The 15000-nt window shown below is 38.4% G+C and overlaps 2 non-coding genes and 1 pseudogene across 2 annotated transcripts; all 3 read right to left on the bottom strand.

The window, feature by feature from the left end:
- Positions 1–5296: 5296 nt before the first annotated feature.
- On the bottom strand, positions 5297–8009 carry LOC135962947 (large subunit ribosomal RNA; annotated as a pseudogene).
- Positions 8010–8339: 330 nt separating this feature from the next.
- LOC135962962 (5.8S ribosomal RNA) lies at positions 8340–8519 on the bottom strand. Its single transcript, XR_010576774.1, has one exon. It is a non-coding gene; the product is annotated as a 5.8S ribosomal RNA (ribosomal RNA).
- A 628-nt stretch (positions 8520–9147) lies between these two features.
- Positions 9148–11134, bottom strand: LOC135962878 (small subunit ribosomal RNA). The gene has a single exon (XR_010576720.1). It is a non-coding gene; the product is annotated as a small subunit ribosomal RNA (ribosomal RNA).
- Positions 11135–15000: the final 3866 nt, after the last annotated feature.

Here is a 15000-nt window from a genome sequence, read left to right as displayed (position 1 = left end):
CGGGCCAGGCGATGTACAATACCTGTGCGAAGGCACATTGGCAGTTGAACACCACCACGAATGATCACATCAGAGGTCACCTCCACTAACGTACTGTCCTCCTACGATTGAATACGCCCCTTGCGTATTCACCTAACCTTCTAAACGTCCGACTGTCCTCTAAAGCCCTACTACAATCCCATCCCCCCTCAGAATGATAGATCCCCATATCATCCAGACTCCTAATATCACTATAAAGTGAACACCCCGTAAGTACATGTAACCAGTCCTCCGTCCCTTGTCCACAACTACAGTCCGGCGAATCTGACAGACCCCTTTTATGCAAAAATGCATTCAAGGAGCCATGTCCGGTCAGTATAAAACCCAAACTCAAGCCAAAGCCAAAGTTCGGGCGTTCCCTAACAAATGTAGCGTCCCGTATAAACTCGTGAGTGACCCGCCCGTTGTTGCTGTTCGTCCAGCGTGAACGCCATCTTGAAACAAGATGATCGTCCAGCAGGAGTTTCGTCCGTCTTGAGTCCAACCCTACCACGTCAGAAGCCGAAATCCAGTCATGACTAAGAAGTGGCAGTCCCTTCTTGACCTTAAAAGCAATACCACGCCGTATTACTTCCAAGTCAAGGGGAGCCGCACCCAGCAGGACCTGAAGAGCATCCGTCGAGACCGTATGGCAAACTGGCATGCAAGCCAGCATTGCAACTCTCTGACAAGTCAATGACTTTTTGCGGCCCACAACAGACATAACCGTTTCGTACCATACGGATGAGCCAAACGTTGCACAAGCAACGAAAAGTCCACCATATATGGTACGCACAGCACGCCTGCCAAGACCCCAGTCACTTCTAAGGATGCGTCTGATACAACTTGCAACGACAGTCAGCTTTTCTCGAACCACAGAGAGATGAGCGAAGAAGCTCATTCTCTCACCCATCGTAATTCCCAGATACTTGACCTGGGTCACGTATCTGAGAAAAACGTCACCAGATCGAACTGACGGGGAACGAGTCCGCGATAAGATGCCTTTCAGCATCATCATCACGGTTTTCTCCCTCGACACTTCAACACCGACACTGTTCCCCCACTCATTGACCTCACGCATGGCCTGCTCACCTCTTCTCTCCAGCTCAGCACGAGACTGACCTTCGATTAAGATGAGCAAGTCATCCGCGTAAGCACAGAGTCGGCAAGACGCCGCCAGAGACCTCAACAAGGGATCCATCATTAGGTTCCAAATAAATGGACCACAGATAGACCCCTGAGGGCAGCCCCTGGCAACATCCCTGCAAACAGTATCGTTGGCGCCTACCACAAAAGCTTTCCTGCCGCTGAAGTAACTACTCCATAGGGAGAGCTCTCGACAGCCAACTAAACGCAGTCTATCAAGAACCTCTCTCCAAGAGAGATAATCAAACGCACCCTTAAAATCAACAAATATGCCAAGGACATATTTGCTTGCAGAGTTTACAACGCTAGACTTGACATGGTGCCACGCGTCCTCAACAGATTTCCCCTCTTTAAATCCGAACTGAAACTCAGAAGCCACCTCATTGTAGGACTCCCTCAGTCTATATACCATCATCCTTTCCAGCACTTTTCCAAGTACCGGAAGGAGGCTGATACCCCGATATGAGCGTGGATCACTCCTCACTTTATCGGGCGACTTCAGGAGCACCACAACTTTAGCCTGCTTCCAAGCCTCAGGGAAATAGCCCTCACTGATACACCTCCCAAAGACTGACTCCAGATATTCCGGTATGGCCTTCCAGATGCTTTTACACATCTCTCCAGTCATACCATCAATACCCGGAGATTTCCTACTTTTGACTCGGTATATGCTATCATCAACTTCCATTCTTTCCAGTGGCGGAGGACTAATCATCTCCCCATAGGGAAGATGATCAGCCGATTCCGCCCCCGGAAAGAAAGTCTCAAGCAAGGCGTCCGTGCACTGTCTCCACGTCAGCAACGTTGTGTTACCAACCCGAAGACCCGACAAGTCCGCCTGTTGCCGTCTACCCCTAAGGATACGGTAAACCTTACCCCAGGGGTCATCCCTGTTGTCCTGTACGAAAGTACGCCACTCGTCCTCCTTCACACTCACGATTCTGTCCTTGTAGACTCTCAAGGCAGCCAGATAGTCAGCTTTTCGCTGCACCAGATCTTCTGCATTAGAGCGCCTTCCCCTCTGGAATCGCTTCCTGAGACGACGAACGCTCCTCCGCATCAGATCCAGCTCGCGAGTCCACCACCTGACCCCTCCCTGACGAGTCTTGCGACAACGACCAAGGAGAGTATCATTAGTGGTACACATCCACCGATCTATCAGGCTGACTTGACTGTCAATAGTAAGTGCCCTAAAGTCGTCAATTGGAACATCCAACGCTGCCCACCGAAATGCGTCAGCATAGTTATCCCAATTGACGTCGCGTAGTTTCCACTTGCGTGGTAGGTACGTCCCGTCCGTTGCCCGTTGGTGGGAGACCACAATCTCAATGAGACTATGATCACTCACACCAAAGTCATCCCTAATCTTCCAGCTAAAACGGTATTCTGTCGTTGCCCCCATATTGGCTAACGTCACGTCAATGTCACTACATCCCCTTGGACCATCAAAAGTGTACATCTCACTAGGCTCATTGAGGACAATGAGCCGCTTTGTGACCAGCCATTCACTAAGCATGACACCTCGCAAGTAGTTCTGATGAGCAGAAGTATTCCCGCCCATCTTAGAGAACCACATGCGAGAGCATGCATTTGCGTCTAAACCAAGGATTATAGGTGAACTACTATCCAGTAGTAGTACCGAATCCATGTACCCTAAATAGGGTTCAAGAGGCCCCCCAAACCTACAGTAGATGCTTGTCAGTAGCATTCTACCAAAACCGCCCTCTACGCTAACGCAGACTCCCCAATCACTCCTACTCATAACCGTACAGTCAATGTAACTGTCCTTAATTATAATAGCGGCGTTGCCCCCCAAGTCCGTAAACGCGCGCATACCCCCCGGCAAACCCCTGATGTGACCATCCGTGACATACGGCTCCTGCACGAGTGCAAAAGTCGCATTCAGGTTGTACATCGCTTGACCTAGTTCGCAAATCACCGAATATGCCCGCTGGCAGTTAAGCTGCAAAATTTTCATATCCGTACCCTCCATATTAATGGCGTGCGTTCGCCTTGGCGACAATGGCGCTGTAAACTGGGCAGGCTGCAGACATCATTAGATGCCCAGCCGGAAGCCCCTTAAAGGCACAGTTCCTGCATCTAACTTCATTCTGGCAGCGTGAGGCTAAGTGGCCGGCCGTGCCACATAAGCGACAGACATCAGTGTCCATCCTGCAGTCCCGTACCATGTGGTCGAAACCCAGGCATCTAAAGCAGCTGGGGACTGCGTCGTGCTGTCGTACCGTAAACGAAAACCACTTTATGTAGCACCTACCAACGTCGAGCATATGCTGCAAAGTACCAGCGTTGCCCTCAAGGACGACATTTACTGGACCGCCACTCGCCTTCCAAGGACCAGTCACCAGACGAACGCTCCGCTTAAAGACCTCCTCGGACATCTTCTGCTTGAGATTCATCTCGTACAGCTCCGTCATAAATTCATCCGGGGTAATCTCCGGATGAACTCGCTGTACGACGATCTTCGGTCCGAGCTTGTCTCTCACCGACACCTCCAACCCAACCTCACCGAACTTGGCATTCTTCGCCACCTTCTCCCTCTCAGCTACCGACGGGGTCCGAATGACCGCTCCGCCATCGCGCATAGGCCGCAAAGTGTGGACGCGAACACCCAACGTAGGGCCAACCTCCTTCTGGACCTTCTCTACTATCTCCTTAGACGAGACGCCCTTCTTTCCCTTGACCACCACCGACCACGTCTCTACAGGCTTTGGAACAGCAGCCACCGGAGCATCAACAGCAGCCACACCGCCACGCCTGTTAATCACTGGAGCTGGAGGTGGCATGGAAGCCCTAAAGGCCGCCGGCTGCACACCACCCATTTTACCCTCATACACCTCAAGACGCCCCTTCAGCCGCTCATTTTCCGCCACCAGACCAAAAAGCAACAGCTCGTACTTGGATGAGTGTTCCATAACCGTCTTAGCCAGCTCAGAACCAACGCCGTCAGCCATCACCAACCCCATCAAGGCCGCAGTCACGGCCTTCATCTGACCAACTACACCAGTGTCCATAACTGGTTGTGGCCTCTTACGTCCACGCATCCTCTTGAGGCTAGCACCAGATGTAACATCCGACACCTCCATAGCATCATCGGCAGGAGCAGCATCAGCAGCACGTTTGACCTTAGGAGAACCAACCTTGAAACGCTTAGCTTCCTCCTCCATCTCTGTGCTCGACAGCTCACTCTCAGTATGTCGAACAATACGTACGCATGCCGGCTTCAACACCTTCTCACCGCCATCAGTCGTAGTCATGTCCGACGCATCACCCTTCGCTTTCGGCTTTTCGCCCTTCTTCTTGCCCGCAGGCGGCATGTCTAACTATTCAATACCAAAAACTGTCGAAAGTAACTCAAAAAACAGTATACTCACGAAAAGAGACCAATCAGAAAAAATTTCCAATTTCCAGGAACTCCCTACTATCTGTCAGCAAAAAATGTGAATTGCCCTAATAGCCAAGACACCAAAACACAAAGTAGCACGGACACACACCACTTAGTGGAGACACACACCACTTAGCGGAGACACAAACCGGAAATGGTCGAACCAAAACCGGAAGTGCACTGCGTTACCGACCGGAAGGAACCGTATTACCAATGCAGTTTTTGCACTGCCTTACCAATGCGGTTTTATCCGTCCCGTGAACTTACCGACCGAACCGTATTACCGACACTGCCTTACCGACCGAACCGTTTTACCAACACTGCCTTACCGACACTGTCTTACCGACACTGCCTTACCCGAACCGTGTTACCCGTGAACTGCCTTACCAGTTACACTAGTGGCAGCACCGACACACTCACCCGCCGTATGGCAACACTAAAAACTGCCGCCGGAGTTTGGCCTTGAGACACCTTGTCAGCGGAGTCTCAACTTTTTATTACACACACACACACTATGTATAATAATACACACGTTTCAGTTTCTGTCTACCGATTTTTAATCTGCCTATATCTTAGGCATCCGCCAACCGATTCACAAAATTTCACTACCTCCCGAATCTATTGAGTCCAAGTTTCAAAATCCACTATCGCTCTTTTTAATATTCGCACAACAACACTTTGAAATTACGTACCGAAAATCCGCTTATAAAAACACGTCTTATCAGCTCAACGTACAACGTACAAGTGAGTAGATAGGGACAGTAGGAATCTCGTTAATCCATTCATGCGCGTCACTAATTAGATGACGAGGCATTTGGCTACCTTAAGAGAGTCATAGTTACTCCCGCCGTTTACCCGCGCTTACTTGAATTTCTTCACTTTGACATTCAGAGCACTGGGCAGAAATCACATTGTGTCAACACCCGCTAGGGCCATCACAATGCTTTGTTTTAATTAGACAGTCGGATTCCCCAAGTCCGTGCCAGTTCTGAATTGATTGTTAATTGATAGTCGTTATAATTTAAAAGGAATATATCTTGCGATAATTCCCTAAAAATTTTAGCAAGAAAGTTCCACAATTGGCTACGTAACTACTATCCGGGGAACAAGATCCGAGAATCTCTATTTACCCAGAACGAGTACATAAACCATGTTATTGCTTCCCAATCAAGCCCGACTATCTCAATCTTCAGAGCCAATCCTTATCCCGAAGTTACGGATCTAATTTGCCGACTTCCCTTACCTACATTATTCTATCGACTAGAGACTCTTCACCTTGGAGACCAGCTGCGGATATTGGTACGGCCTGTTGAGAAGTTTGCGTGACCCCACCATAAATTTTCAAGGTCCGAGGAGAAAATATCGACACAACAGTAAATGTCATGCTCTTCTAGTCCATCTACCATATCTCTCTTCGAAAGACTTCCATGGTAGTACGACTATAAAACAGAAAAGAAAACTCTTCCGATACCTCTCGACGGCTTCTTTATGGTCGTTCCTGTTGCCAGGATGAGCACAAGGCCCATATTTAATAACAAACGGATACTCAACAGGTTACGGAATTGGAACCGTATTCCCTTTCGTTCAAAATTATTCAAGTGTTTAATTACTAAGCAATTTTACTTCCTTTTCATTATAACTTGAAAATTTTCGGCTTTCGCCTTAAACTTAGGACCGACTAACTCGTGATCAACCACTGTTCACACGAAACCCTTCTCCACTTCAGTCCTCCAAGGTCTCATTCGATTATTTGCTACTACCACCAAGATCTGTACCAATGGCAGCTCCATGCAGGCTTACGCCAAACACTTCTATGCTCACCATTGTACCCTCCTACTCACTAAAGTTTCAAAGTTTATAATCCAACCGAAATTGAACATAAACCATTTACTTTAGCGGTAATGTATAGGTATACAACTTAAGCGCCATCCATTTTAAGGGCTAGTTGCTTCGGCAGGTGAGTTGTTACACACTCCTTAGCGGATTACGACTTCCATGTCCACCGTCCTGCTGTTTTAAGCAACCAACGCCTTTCATGGTATCTGCATGAGTTGTTAATTTGGGCACCGTAACATTACGTTTGGTTCATCCCACAGCGCCAGTTCTGCTTACCAAAAGTGGCCCACTGGGCACATTATATCACAACCACTACCTTCATACCAAGAAAGGTGAGGTTCTTACCCATTTAAAGTTTGAGAATAGGTTAAGATCGTTTCGACCCTAAGGCCTCTAATCATTCGCTTTACCAGATAAGATTATTTTACATAATTTTTAAATGCACCAGCTATCCTGAGGGAAACTTCGGAGGGAACCAGCTACTAGATGGTTCGATTGGTCTTTCGCCCCTATACTCAATTCTGACAATCGATTTGCACGTCAGAACTGTTTCGGTCTTCCATCAGGGTTTCCCCTGACTTCAACCTGATCAAGTATAGTTCACCATCTTTCGGGTCACAGCATATATGCTCAAGGTACGCTCTAGTTAGAGGTATAAATAATATAAATACTATTATACATAACTGTATAGAACGCCCCGGGATTGAATTAATAGACTATAAATAGGCTAAAAACTAATCCCATTAAATTAAGTTATGTTAATTACGCTATTAGGTTTTTATTCCCAATAACTTGCAAATATGTTAGACTCCTTGGTCCGTGTTTCAAGACGGGTCCCGAAGGTATCCTGAATCTTTCGCATTGTTAATCATATAAGTGCATATAATAAACATAAAGATCAATGATCAATATGCTATTATAAAATATAAATATTTAAGCACTATATATAATAAATCTATCAACACTTTATCAAATCAAAAGCATTTATTCGATATTAAAATGCAAGCAAAATAATTTGAATAAACTTAAGCAAATGATCTTATGATAAATATATTTATGTTAATAGATTACAATGTCCTTTATAGAAAAAATGCACACCATTATTATAATATTATAAATATTAAAATCATAAAGATGAATTTTCCATAACGGATATTCAGGTTCATCGGGCTTAACCTCTAAGCAGTTTCACGTACTATTTAACTCTCTATTCAGAGTTCTTTTCAACTTTCCCTCACGGTACTTGTTTACTATCGGTCTCATGGTTATATTTAGTTTTAGATGGAGTTTACCACCCACTTAGTGCTGCACTATCAAGCAACACGACTCTTTGGAAATGCCATCTAGTAATCATTAACGTTATACGGGCCTGGCACCCTCTTTGGGTAAATGGTCTCATTTAAGAAGGACTTAAATCGTTAATTTCTCATACTAGAAATTTGACATTCCATACACTGCATCTCACATTTGCCATAAAGACAAAGTGACTTAGTGCTGAACTATTTTCTTTTCGCTCGCCGCTACTAAGAAAATCCTTGTTAGTTTCTTTTCCTCCCCTCATTAATATGCTTAAATTCAGGGGGTAATCCCATATGAGTTGAGGTTGTAATAAAAAAATTTTTTAAATCATAAAATATCAAAACCACAAATAGAAATCATTTCTTTTATTTTCTGTTTAAATAAAAAATTCTTTTTAATAGAGAGGCAATCCTAGTTTCATAAAAAAATATTTTATGCTAGACCTTCCTCAATAAAAAAATGAATATAAAATATATAATATTAAATACTCTGATTTTATTCGTTAGAGGTTTTGTATCTTTAACTTTTAGTATTATGAATATAGTAGAATATCCAGTAATACAACATGTGCTTTTAAAAAATTTTACATATTAAATATATAAAAGATTTTTAAAGCAACTTATTTAGCATAGTCTTACAACCCTCAACCATATGTAGTCCAAGCAGCACTCTAATTATAAATTAAAGTACCTTACAGCATGGACTGCGATATGCGTTCAAAATGTCGATGTTCATGTGTCCTGCAGTTCACACGATGACGCACAGTTTGCTGCGTTCTTCATCGACCCATGAGCCAAGTGATCCACCGCTTAGAGTGATATATTTATTTTTGTTTAAATAGCAATTCATAAATTTGTTTATTGAAAGAAATCAAAAATACACCAAACCAAATTGGCATATATCAATTCCTTCAATAATATTTTTTTTAATTTTAAAACATACCACAAAGTTTGTTGCGAATATCTTAGTTCTTTTAGAAAGAACAATTTTTTTTAACTTGTATACAAGTACAACTATAATTGTGAGTTTAATTTTTATGCAATGTATGGATATACAATAAATTGTATTGCCAGTACACTAAAATGAATATATTATATATATTTCAAATATTCCCATCCAATGTATGATTTAAGTTCATAAATCAGTACATCTTTTTTTAATAAAAGAGAATAAAAGAAAATATATTATATATATATATATAATTTCCAACGACTTTTTTTATAATATTATTAAATATAATATTATTATTTTATTATTAAAGAGTTTTTCTTTCAATAACACTTTTAGTGTTTTCCTCTTTTTTTTTTATAAAAAAAAAATATTTAAATATTTTTAATTTTATTTTTATTAGCCTTTTTTTTTAAAGGGCATTATGTTTTTTTTTTTATTAATATTTTTTATATATAAATATATAAAAAAAATTTTTTTATCGGTTAGGAACACATTAATGATCCTTCCGCAGGTTCACCTACGGAAACCTTGTTACGACTTTTACTTCCTCTAAATAATCAAGTTCGGTCAACTTTTGCGAAACAACCGTAACACACAAGGCGTTACAGTGATCACGTCCGGAGACCTCACTAAATAATTCAATCGGTAGTAGCGACGGGCGGTGTGTACAAAGGGCAGGGACGTAATCAATGCGAGTTAATGACTCACACTTACTGGGAATTCCAAGTTCATGTGAACAGTTTCAGTTCACAATCCCAAGCATGAAAGTGGTTCAGCGGTTTACCCGGACCTCTCGGTCTAGGAAATACACGTTGATACTTTCATTGTAGCGCGCGTGCAGCCCAGGACATCTAAGGGCATCACAGACCTGTTATTGCTCAATCTCATTATTGCTAGACGCAATTTGTCCATTTAAGAAGCTAGTGTCCTTATAATGGGACAAACCAACAGGTACGGCTCCACTTTCATAAACACATTCAAACACTCACACATTTTACTGCACTCATGAATGAAGGCTACAAAAGCTTCAAACACCATAATCCTGAAAGCATCTATTTAATATATTTGAGTCTCGTTCGTTATCGGAATTAACCAGACAAATCACTCCACGAACTAAGAACGGCCATGCACCACCACCCATAGATTCGAGAAAGAGCTATCAATCTGTCTTACACACTTATGTTCGGACCTGGTAAGTTTTCCCGTGTTGAGTCAAATTAAGCCGCAGGCTCCACTCCTGGTGGTGCCCTTCCGTCAATTCCTTTAAGTTTCAGCTTTGCAACCATACTTCCCCCGGAGCCCAAAAGCTTTGGTTTCCCGGGAAGCGACTGAGAGAGCCATGATAGTAGCTACACCCAATTGCTAGCTGGCATCGTTTATGGTTAGAACTAGGGCGGTATCTGATCGCCTTCGAACCTCTAACTTTCGTTCTTGATTAATGAAAACATCTTTGGCAAATGCTTTCGCTTAAGTTAGTCTTACGACGGTCCAAGAATTTCACCTCTCGCGTCGTAATACTAATGCCCCCAAACTGCTTCTATTAATCATTACCTCTTGATCTAAAAACCAATGAAAGTAGAACAGAGGTCTTATTTCATTATTCCATGCACAAAATATTCAGGCATTTGGAGCCTGCTTTAAGCACTCTAATTTGTTCAAAGTAATTGTACCGGCCCACAACAACACTCGATGAAGAGCACTGAAGCAGGTTTAAATAGGAGGAATATGCACAAATACAAGTATTTAATACATATAAGAACTCCACCGGTAATACGCTTACATACATAAGGTACAGTACAAACTACAATTATAGTTGTACTACCCGTATGAAGCACAAGTTCAACTACGAACGTTTTAACCGCAACAACTTTAATATACGCTATTGGAGCTGGAGTTACCGCGGCTGCTGGCACCAGACTTGCCCTCCAATAGGTCCTTGTTAAAGGATTTAAAGTGTACTCATTCCAATTACAGGGCCTCTAATATGAGTCCTGTATTGTTATTTTTCGTCACTACCTCCCCGAGCTGGGAGTGGGTAATTTACGCGCCTGCTGCCTTCCTTAGATGTGGTAGCCGTTTCTCAGGCTCCCTCTCCGGAATCGAACCCTGATTCCCCGTTACCCGTTGCAACCATGGTAGTCCTAGATACTACCATCAAAAGTTGATAGGGCAGACATTTGAAAGATCTGTCGTCGGTACAAGACCATACGATCAGCAAGTTATCTAGAGTTCAACCATAATAACGATCTTGCGATCGCTTGGTTTTAGCCTAATAAAAGCATACGTCCCAAAGGTCCGTATTTATATTGCATGTATTAGCTCTAGAATTACCACAGTTATCCAAGTAACTGTTAACGATCTAAGGAACCATAACTGATATAATGAGCCTTTTGCGGTTTCACTTTTAATTCGTGTGTACTTAGACATGCATGGCTTAATCTTTGAGACAAGCATATAACTACTGGCAGGATCAACCAGAATAATGTTTTATTTATATTATTTGTTTTCAATTGGTTTTAGTTGAAAAGAAATTTAACGAAAATCAGCTTTTTATCGCGTCATATTCGTCATTCCAAATTCACTGTTCTTGATTTTTAAACAATATATTGTTCTATTATCATTTATTTCACATTGCATCATATAATATTTTTCAATATATATGATATTTTTTGATATGCAATTAAGAATTACATTTCATTCATATTTCATTTTTACATTTTATACATTTTTGAAAAACACCAAAAAATCTTCACCAAAAAAATCTTATATAAAAAAAACTAAGAAAATACTTATTTTTCTTTATTCGATTTTAACAAAATAAATTTACCAATGCAAATATTGAAATCCCCAAGAATATAAAAAAATTCTTGTTCTAGAGACCAAAGCATCATAAATAATTTTAGCACATTGAATAAAAATTAATTTTAATATTTCAATAAAGAAAAATTAAAATTATAAAAAAAAAATAAAATAAATAATTACACTAACGAATAACTATACAGTTCAATCAACAAACTAAAAAAATTTGTCGACAAACTTAAATAGATTCATCGTTAGCGGCAAATAAACTAAAAAAAGTTTTCATTGCTCTCCCCACACACAAAATACTATACCACATATATTCAACGCAAATAATAAAATAGATATTTAAAAACCTCAATACACAATATAAAAAACAAGCAAATAGTTCCAACATTCACGTTGTAACATTCTTGCACAATATCATCATTCGCATTCGATTTTCATTCTTAAATCAATTTTAACACACCGTATATTAGTATTTTTGATGTTTTGTGTGAATATTTAGTATCTCTGCATTTTATGTCAAGAGTATATAGAGATAGTTACATACAACTTCCCCGCCAATTTCGTTTTCCGAAACTTTAAAATTGTATATCTTGAGTTCTAAGCAACTTTTTTGAAATTTTCTTTTTGATTATGAATCGTACGAATTATTACTAATTTTTGGATAAAAAAAATTTTTAAATTTTCTAAAATTGTAGATTTTTTTTTTTTGAAATTTCAAAATTTCAAAATTTCTATTTCCCTAACTTACAAAAGTAAGAAAAATTAAAATAAAATTTTATCGATTTTGATAATTTTTTTAAGAAATTTCATACAATATGAACTAATATCAACATCTAAATAGATTTTCTTTTCAAATTGTTCAATATTTCAAAATAAAAAATTTTCGATTTTTTCAAAAATTTTATTATTTTATGAAATATTTCCTTAAATTGTAAAAATTTGTATGAAAAATATACTTTTCTTTATTATTTTTGGGATTTTGTATGAAAATCATTATAGATTTTAGTCCACATTTTTTTCAATTTATAACATTTAACTAATAAATAGTATTATTTTCACAAATTTAACAAATTTGTATAACAATTTAACTTTTCTTTATTATTTTTGGTACTATTATAAAGGAAAATCATTATAGATTTTATTAAATCCACAATACATTTTATATTTTGTTTTGTTTTGTGTAGTAGTATTGTTATTATTAGTAGAGGAGTAAAACTAAATAATTTTAATACATACATCCATCCATCTATACATTCATCTCATTAGCAAACAACATTTTTGTGTATAAGTAATAGAGTAGAGTAGAGTAAAACTAAATAATTTTAATACATCTATCATCAGCAAACAAGGGACAGTATAATTTTCCTAGGGACAGTAGGAAACTCGTTAATCCATTCATATGTGTCACTAATTAGATGACGAGAACTTTGTCTACCTAATGACGTTAATATTTAATTCCGCCGTTCAACCGCGCTTACAGTATCACATTTTTGTGTAAGCATTAGAGTAAAACTACTCTATCGTTATTTTTATCGCTTAATAATGATGTGTGAGCCAATATTTTTTCTTTTTTCACAATGATGTGGCGATGAGAGCCAACATTTTTTTTAAATAAATTTTTCTACTTTGAAATTAGAATGAAACTACTCAGTATTTTTCTTTTTTTTACTTCATAATGATAGGATGAGCCAATATTTTATTATTTTCTTCACAATAATGTGATGAGCCAATATTTTATTAAATTTTTTCATAATGATGTGGTGATGAGAGTCAACATTTTTTTTTTTAAATATAGGGACAGTAGGAATCTCGTTAATCCATTCATATGCATCACTAATTCGATGATGAGGACTTTGTCTAACTTAAGACCTTAATATTTAATGCCGCCGTTCAACAGCGCTTACTGAAATTTCTTCACATTGACAACATTCAGAGCACTGGACAGAATCAAATTTTTGTCAGCATTAGAGTAAAACTACTTTGTATTTTTTCATTGTCGCTTAATAATGACATAGCGGAGCCATCATTTTTTTTTTTGTAATAAATTTTAGAGTAAAACTACTTTGTATTTTTTCATTATCGCTTAATAATGATGAACTGAGCCATCATTTTTTTTTTTTTGTAATAAATTTTAGAGTAAAACTACTTTGTATTTTTTCATTATCGCTTAATAATGATGAACTGAGCCATCATTTTTTTTTTTTTGTAATAAATTTTTTCAACTCATCAACCACGCTTACTCGAATTTCTTCACATTGACATTCAGAGCACTTGGCAGAATGAAATTTTTCAAAACATTGTTAAGAAAAATATTTATTATTTAGTTAATTTCTTTTCACACATTCAATTTTCAAAATATTCTTATTTATTATTTGTATAATAAAGAATCTAGTGTTTAATCCATTCAATATCAAAACATCATGAGCTGCTTACTCGATTTTGTTAACATTAGAGTAAAACTAGTTAAACCATTCATATTCATCATCACTATTTGTATGACGAGGTATTTGGCTACCTCCTTATGATCTTAATATTTGCTACAGCCGTTTAAAAAACAAATAATGGCTCAGTACCTCATTATTAAGCGACAATGAAAAAATTCAAAGTAGTTTTACTCTAAAATTTATTTATGGGCAGAATAAAATTTTTCAAAACATTGTTAAGAAAAATATTTATTATTTAGTTAATTTCTTTTCACACATTCAATTTTCAAAATATTCTTCTTTATTATTTGTATAATAAAGAATCTAGTGTTTAATCCATTCAATATCAAAACATCATGAGCTGCTTACTCGATTTTGTTAACATTAGAGTAAAACTAGTTAAACCATTCATATTCATCATCACTATTTGTATGATGACGAGGTATTTGGCTACCTTATGATCTTAATATTTAATACAGCCGTTTAAACGCGCTTACTCGAATTTCTTCACATTGACATTCAGAGCACTTGGCAGAATGAAATTTTTCAAAACATTGTTAAGAAAAATATTTATTATTTAGTTAATTTCTTTTCACACATTCAATTTTCAAAATATTCTCATTTATTATTTGTATAATAAATAATCTAGTGTTTAATCCATTCAATATCAAAACATCATGAGCTGCTTACTCGATTTTGTTAAAATTAGAGTAAAACTAGTTAAACCATTCATATTCATCATCACTATTTGTATGACGAGGTATTTGGCTACCTCCTTATGATCTTAATATTTAATACAGCCGTTTAAACGCGCTTACTCGAATTTCTTCACATTGACATTCAGAGCACTTGGCAGAATGAAATTTTTCAAAACATTGTTAAGAAAAATATTTTTATTATTTAGTTAATTTCTTTTCACACATTCAATTTTCAAAATATTCTTATTTATTATTTGTATAATAAAGAATCTAGAGTTTAATCCATTCAATATCAAAACATCACGAGCAGCTTACTCGATTTTGTTAACATAGAGTAAAACTAGTTAATCCATTCATATTCATCACTATTTGTATGACGAGGTAGTATTTGGCTACCTCTCTCTTATGATCTTAATAT

The sequence above is a fragment of the Calliphora vicina genome, chromosome X (genome assembly GCF_958450345.1).
Source record: "Calliphora vicina chromosome X, idCalVici1.1, whole genome shotgun sequence".
In the NCBI taxonomy this organism is placed as follows: domain Eukaryota; kingdom Metazoa; phylum Arthropoda; class Insecta; order Diptera; family Calliphoridae; genus Calliphora; species Calliphora vicina.
The sequence above is the reverse complement of the archived record's forward strand: the minus strand, read 5'-3'. Positions and strand labels throughout refer to the sequence as shown.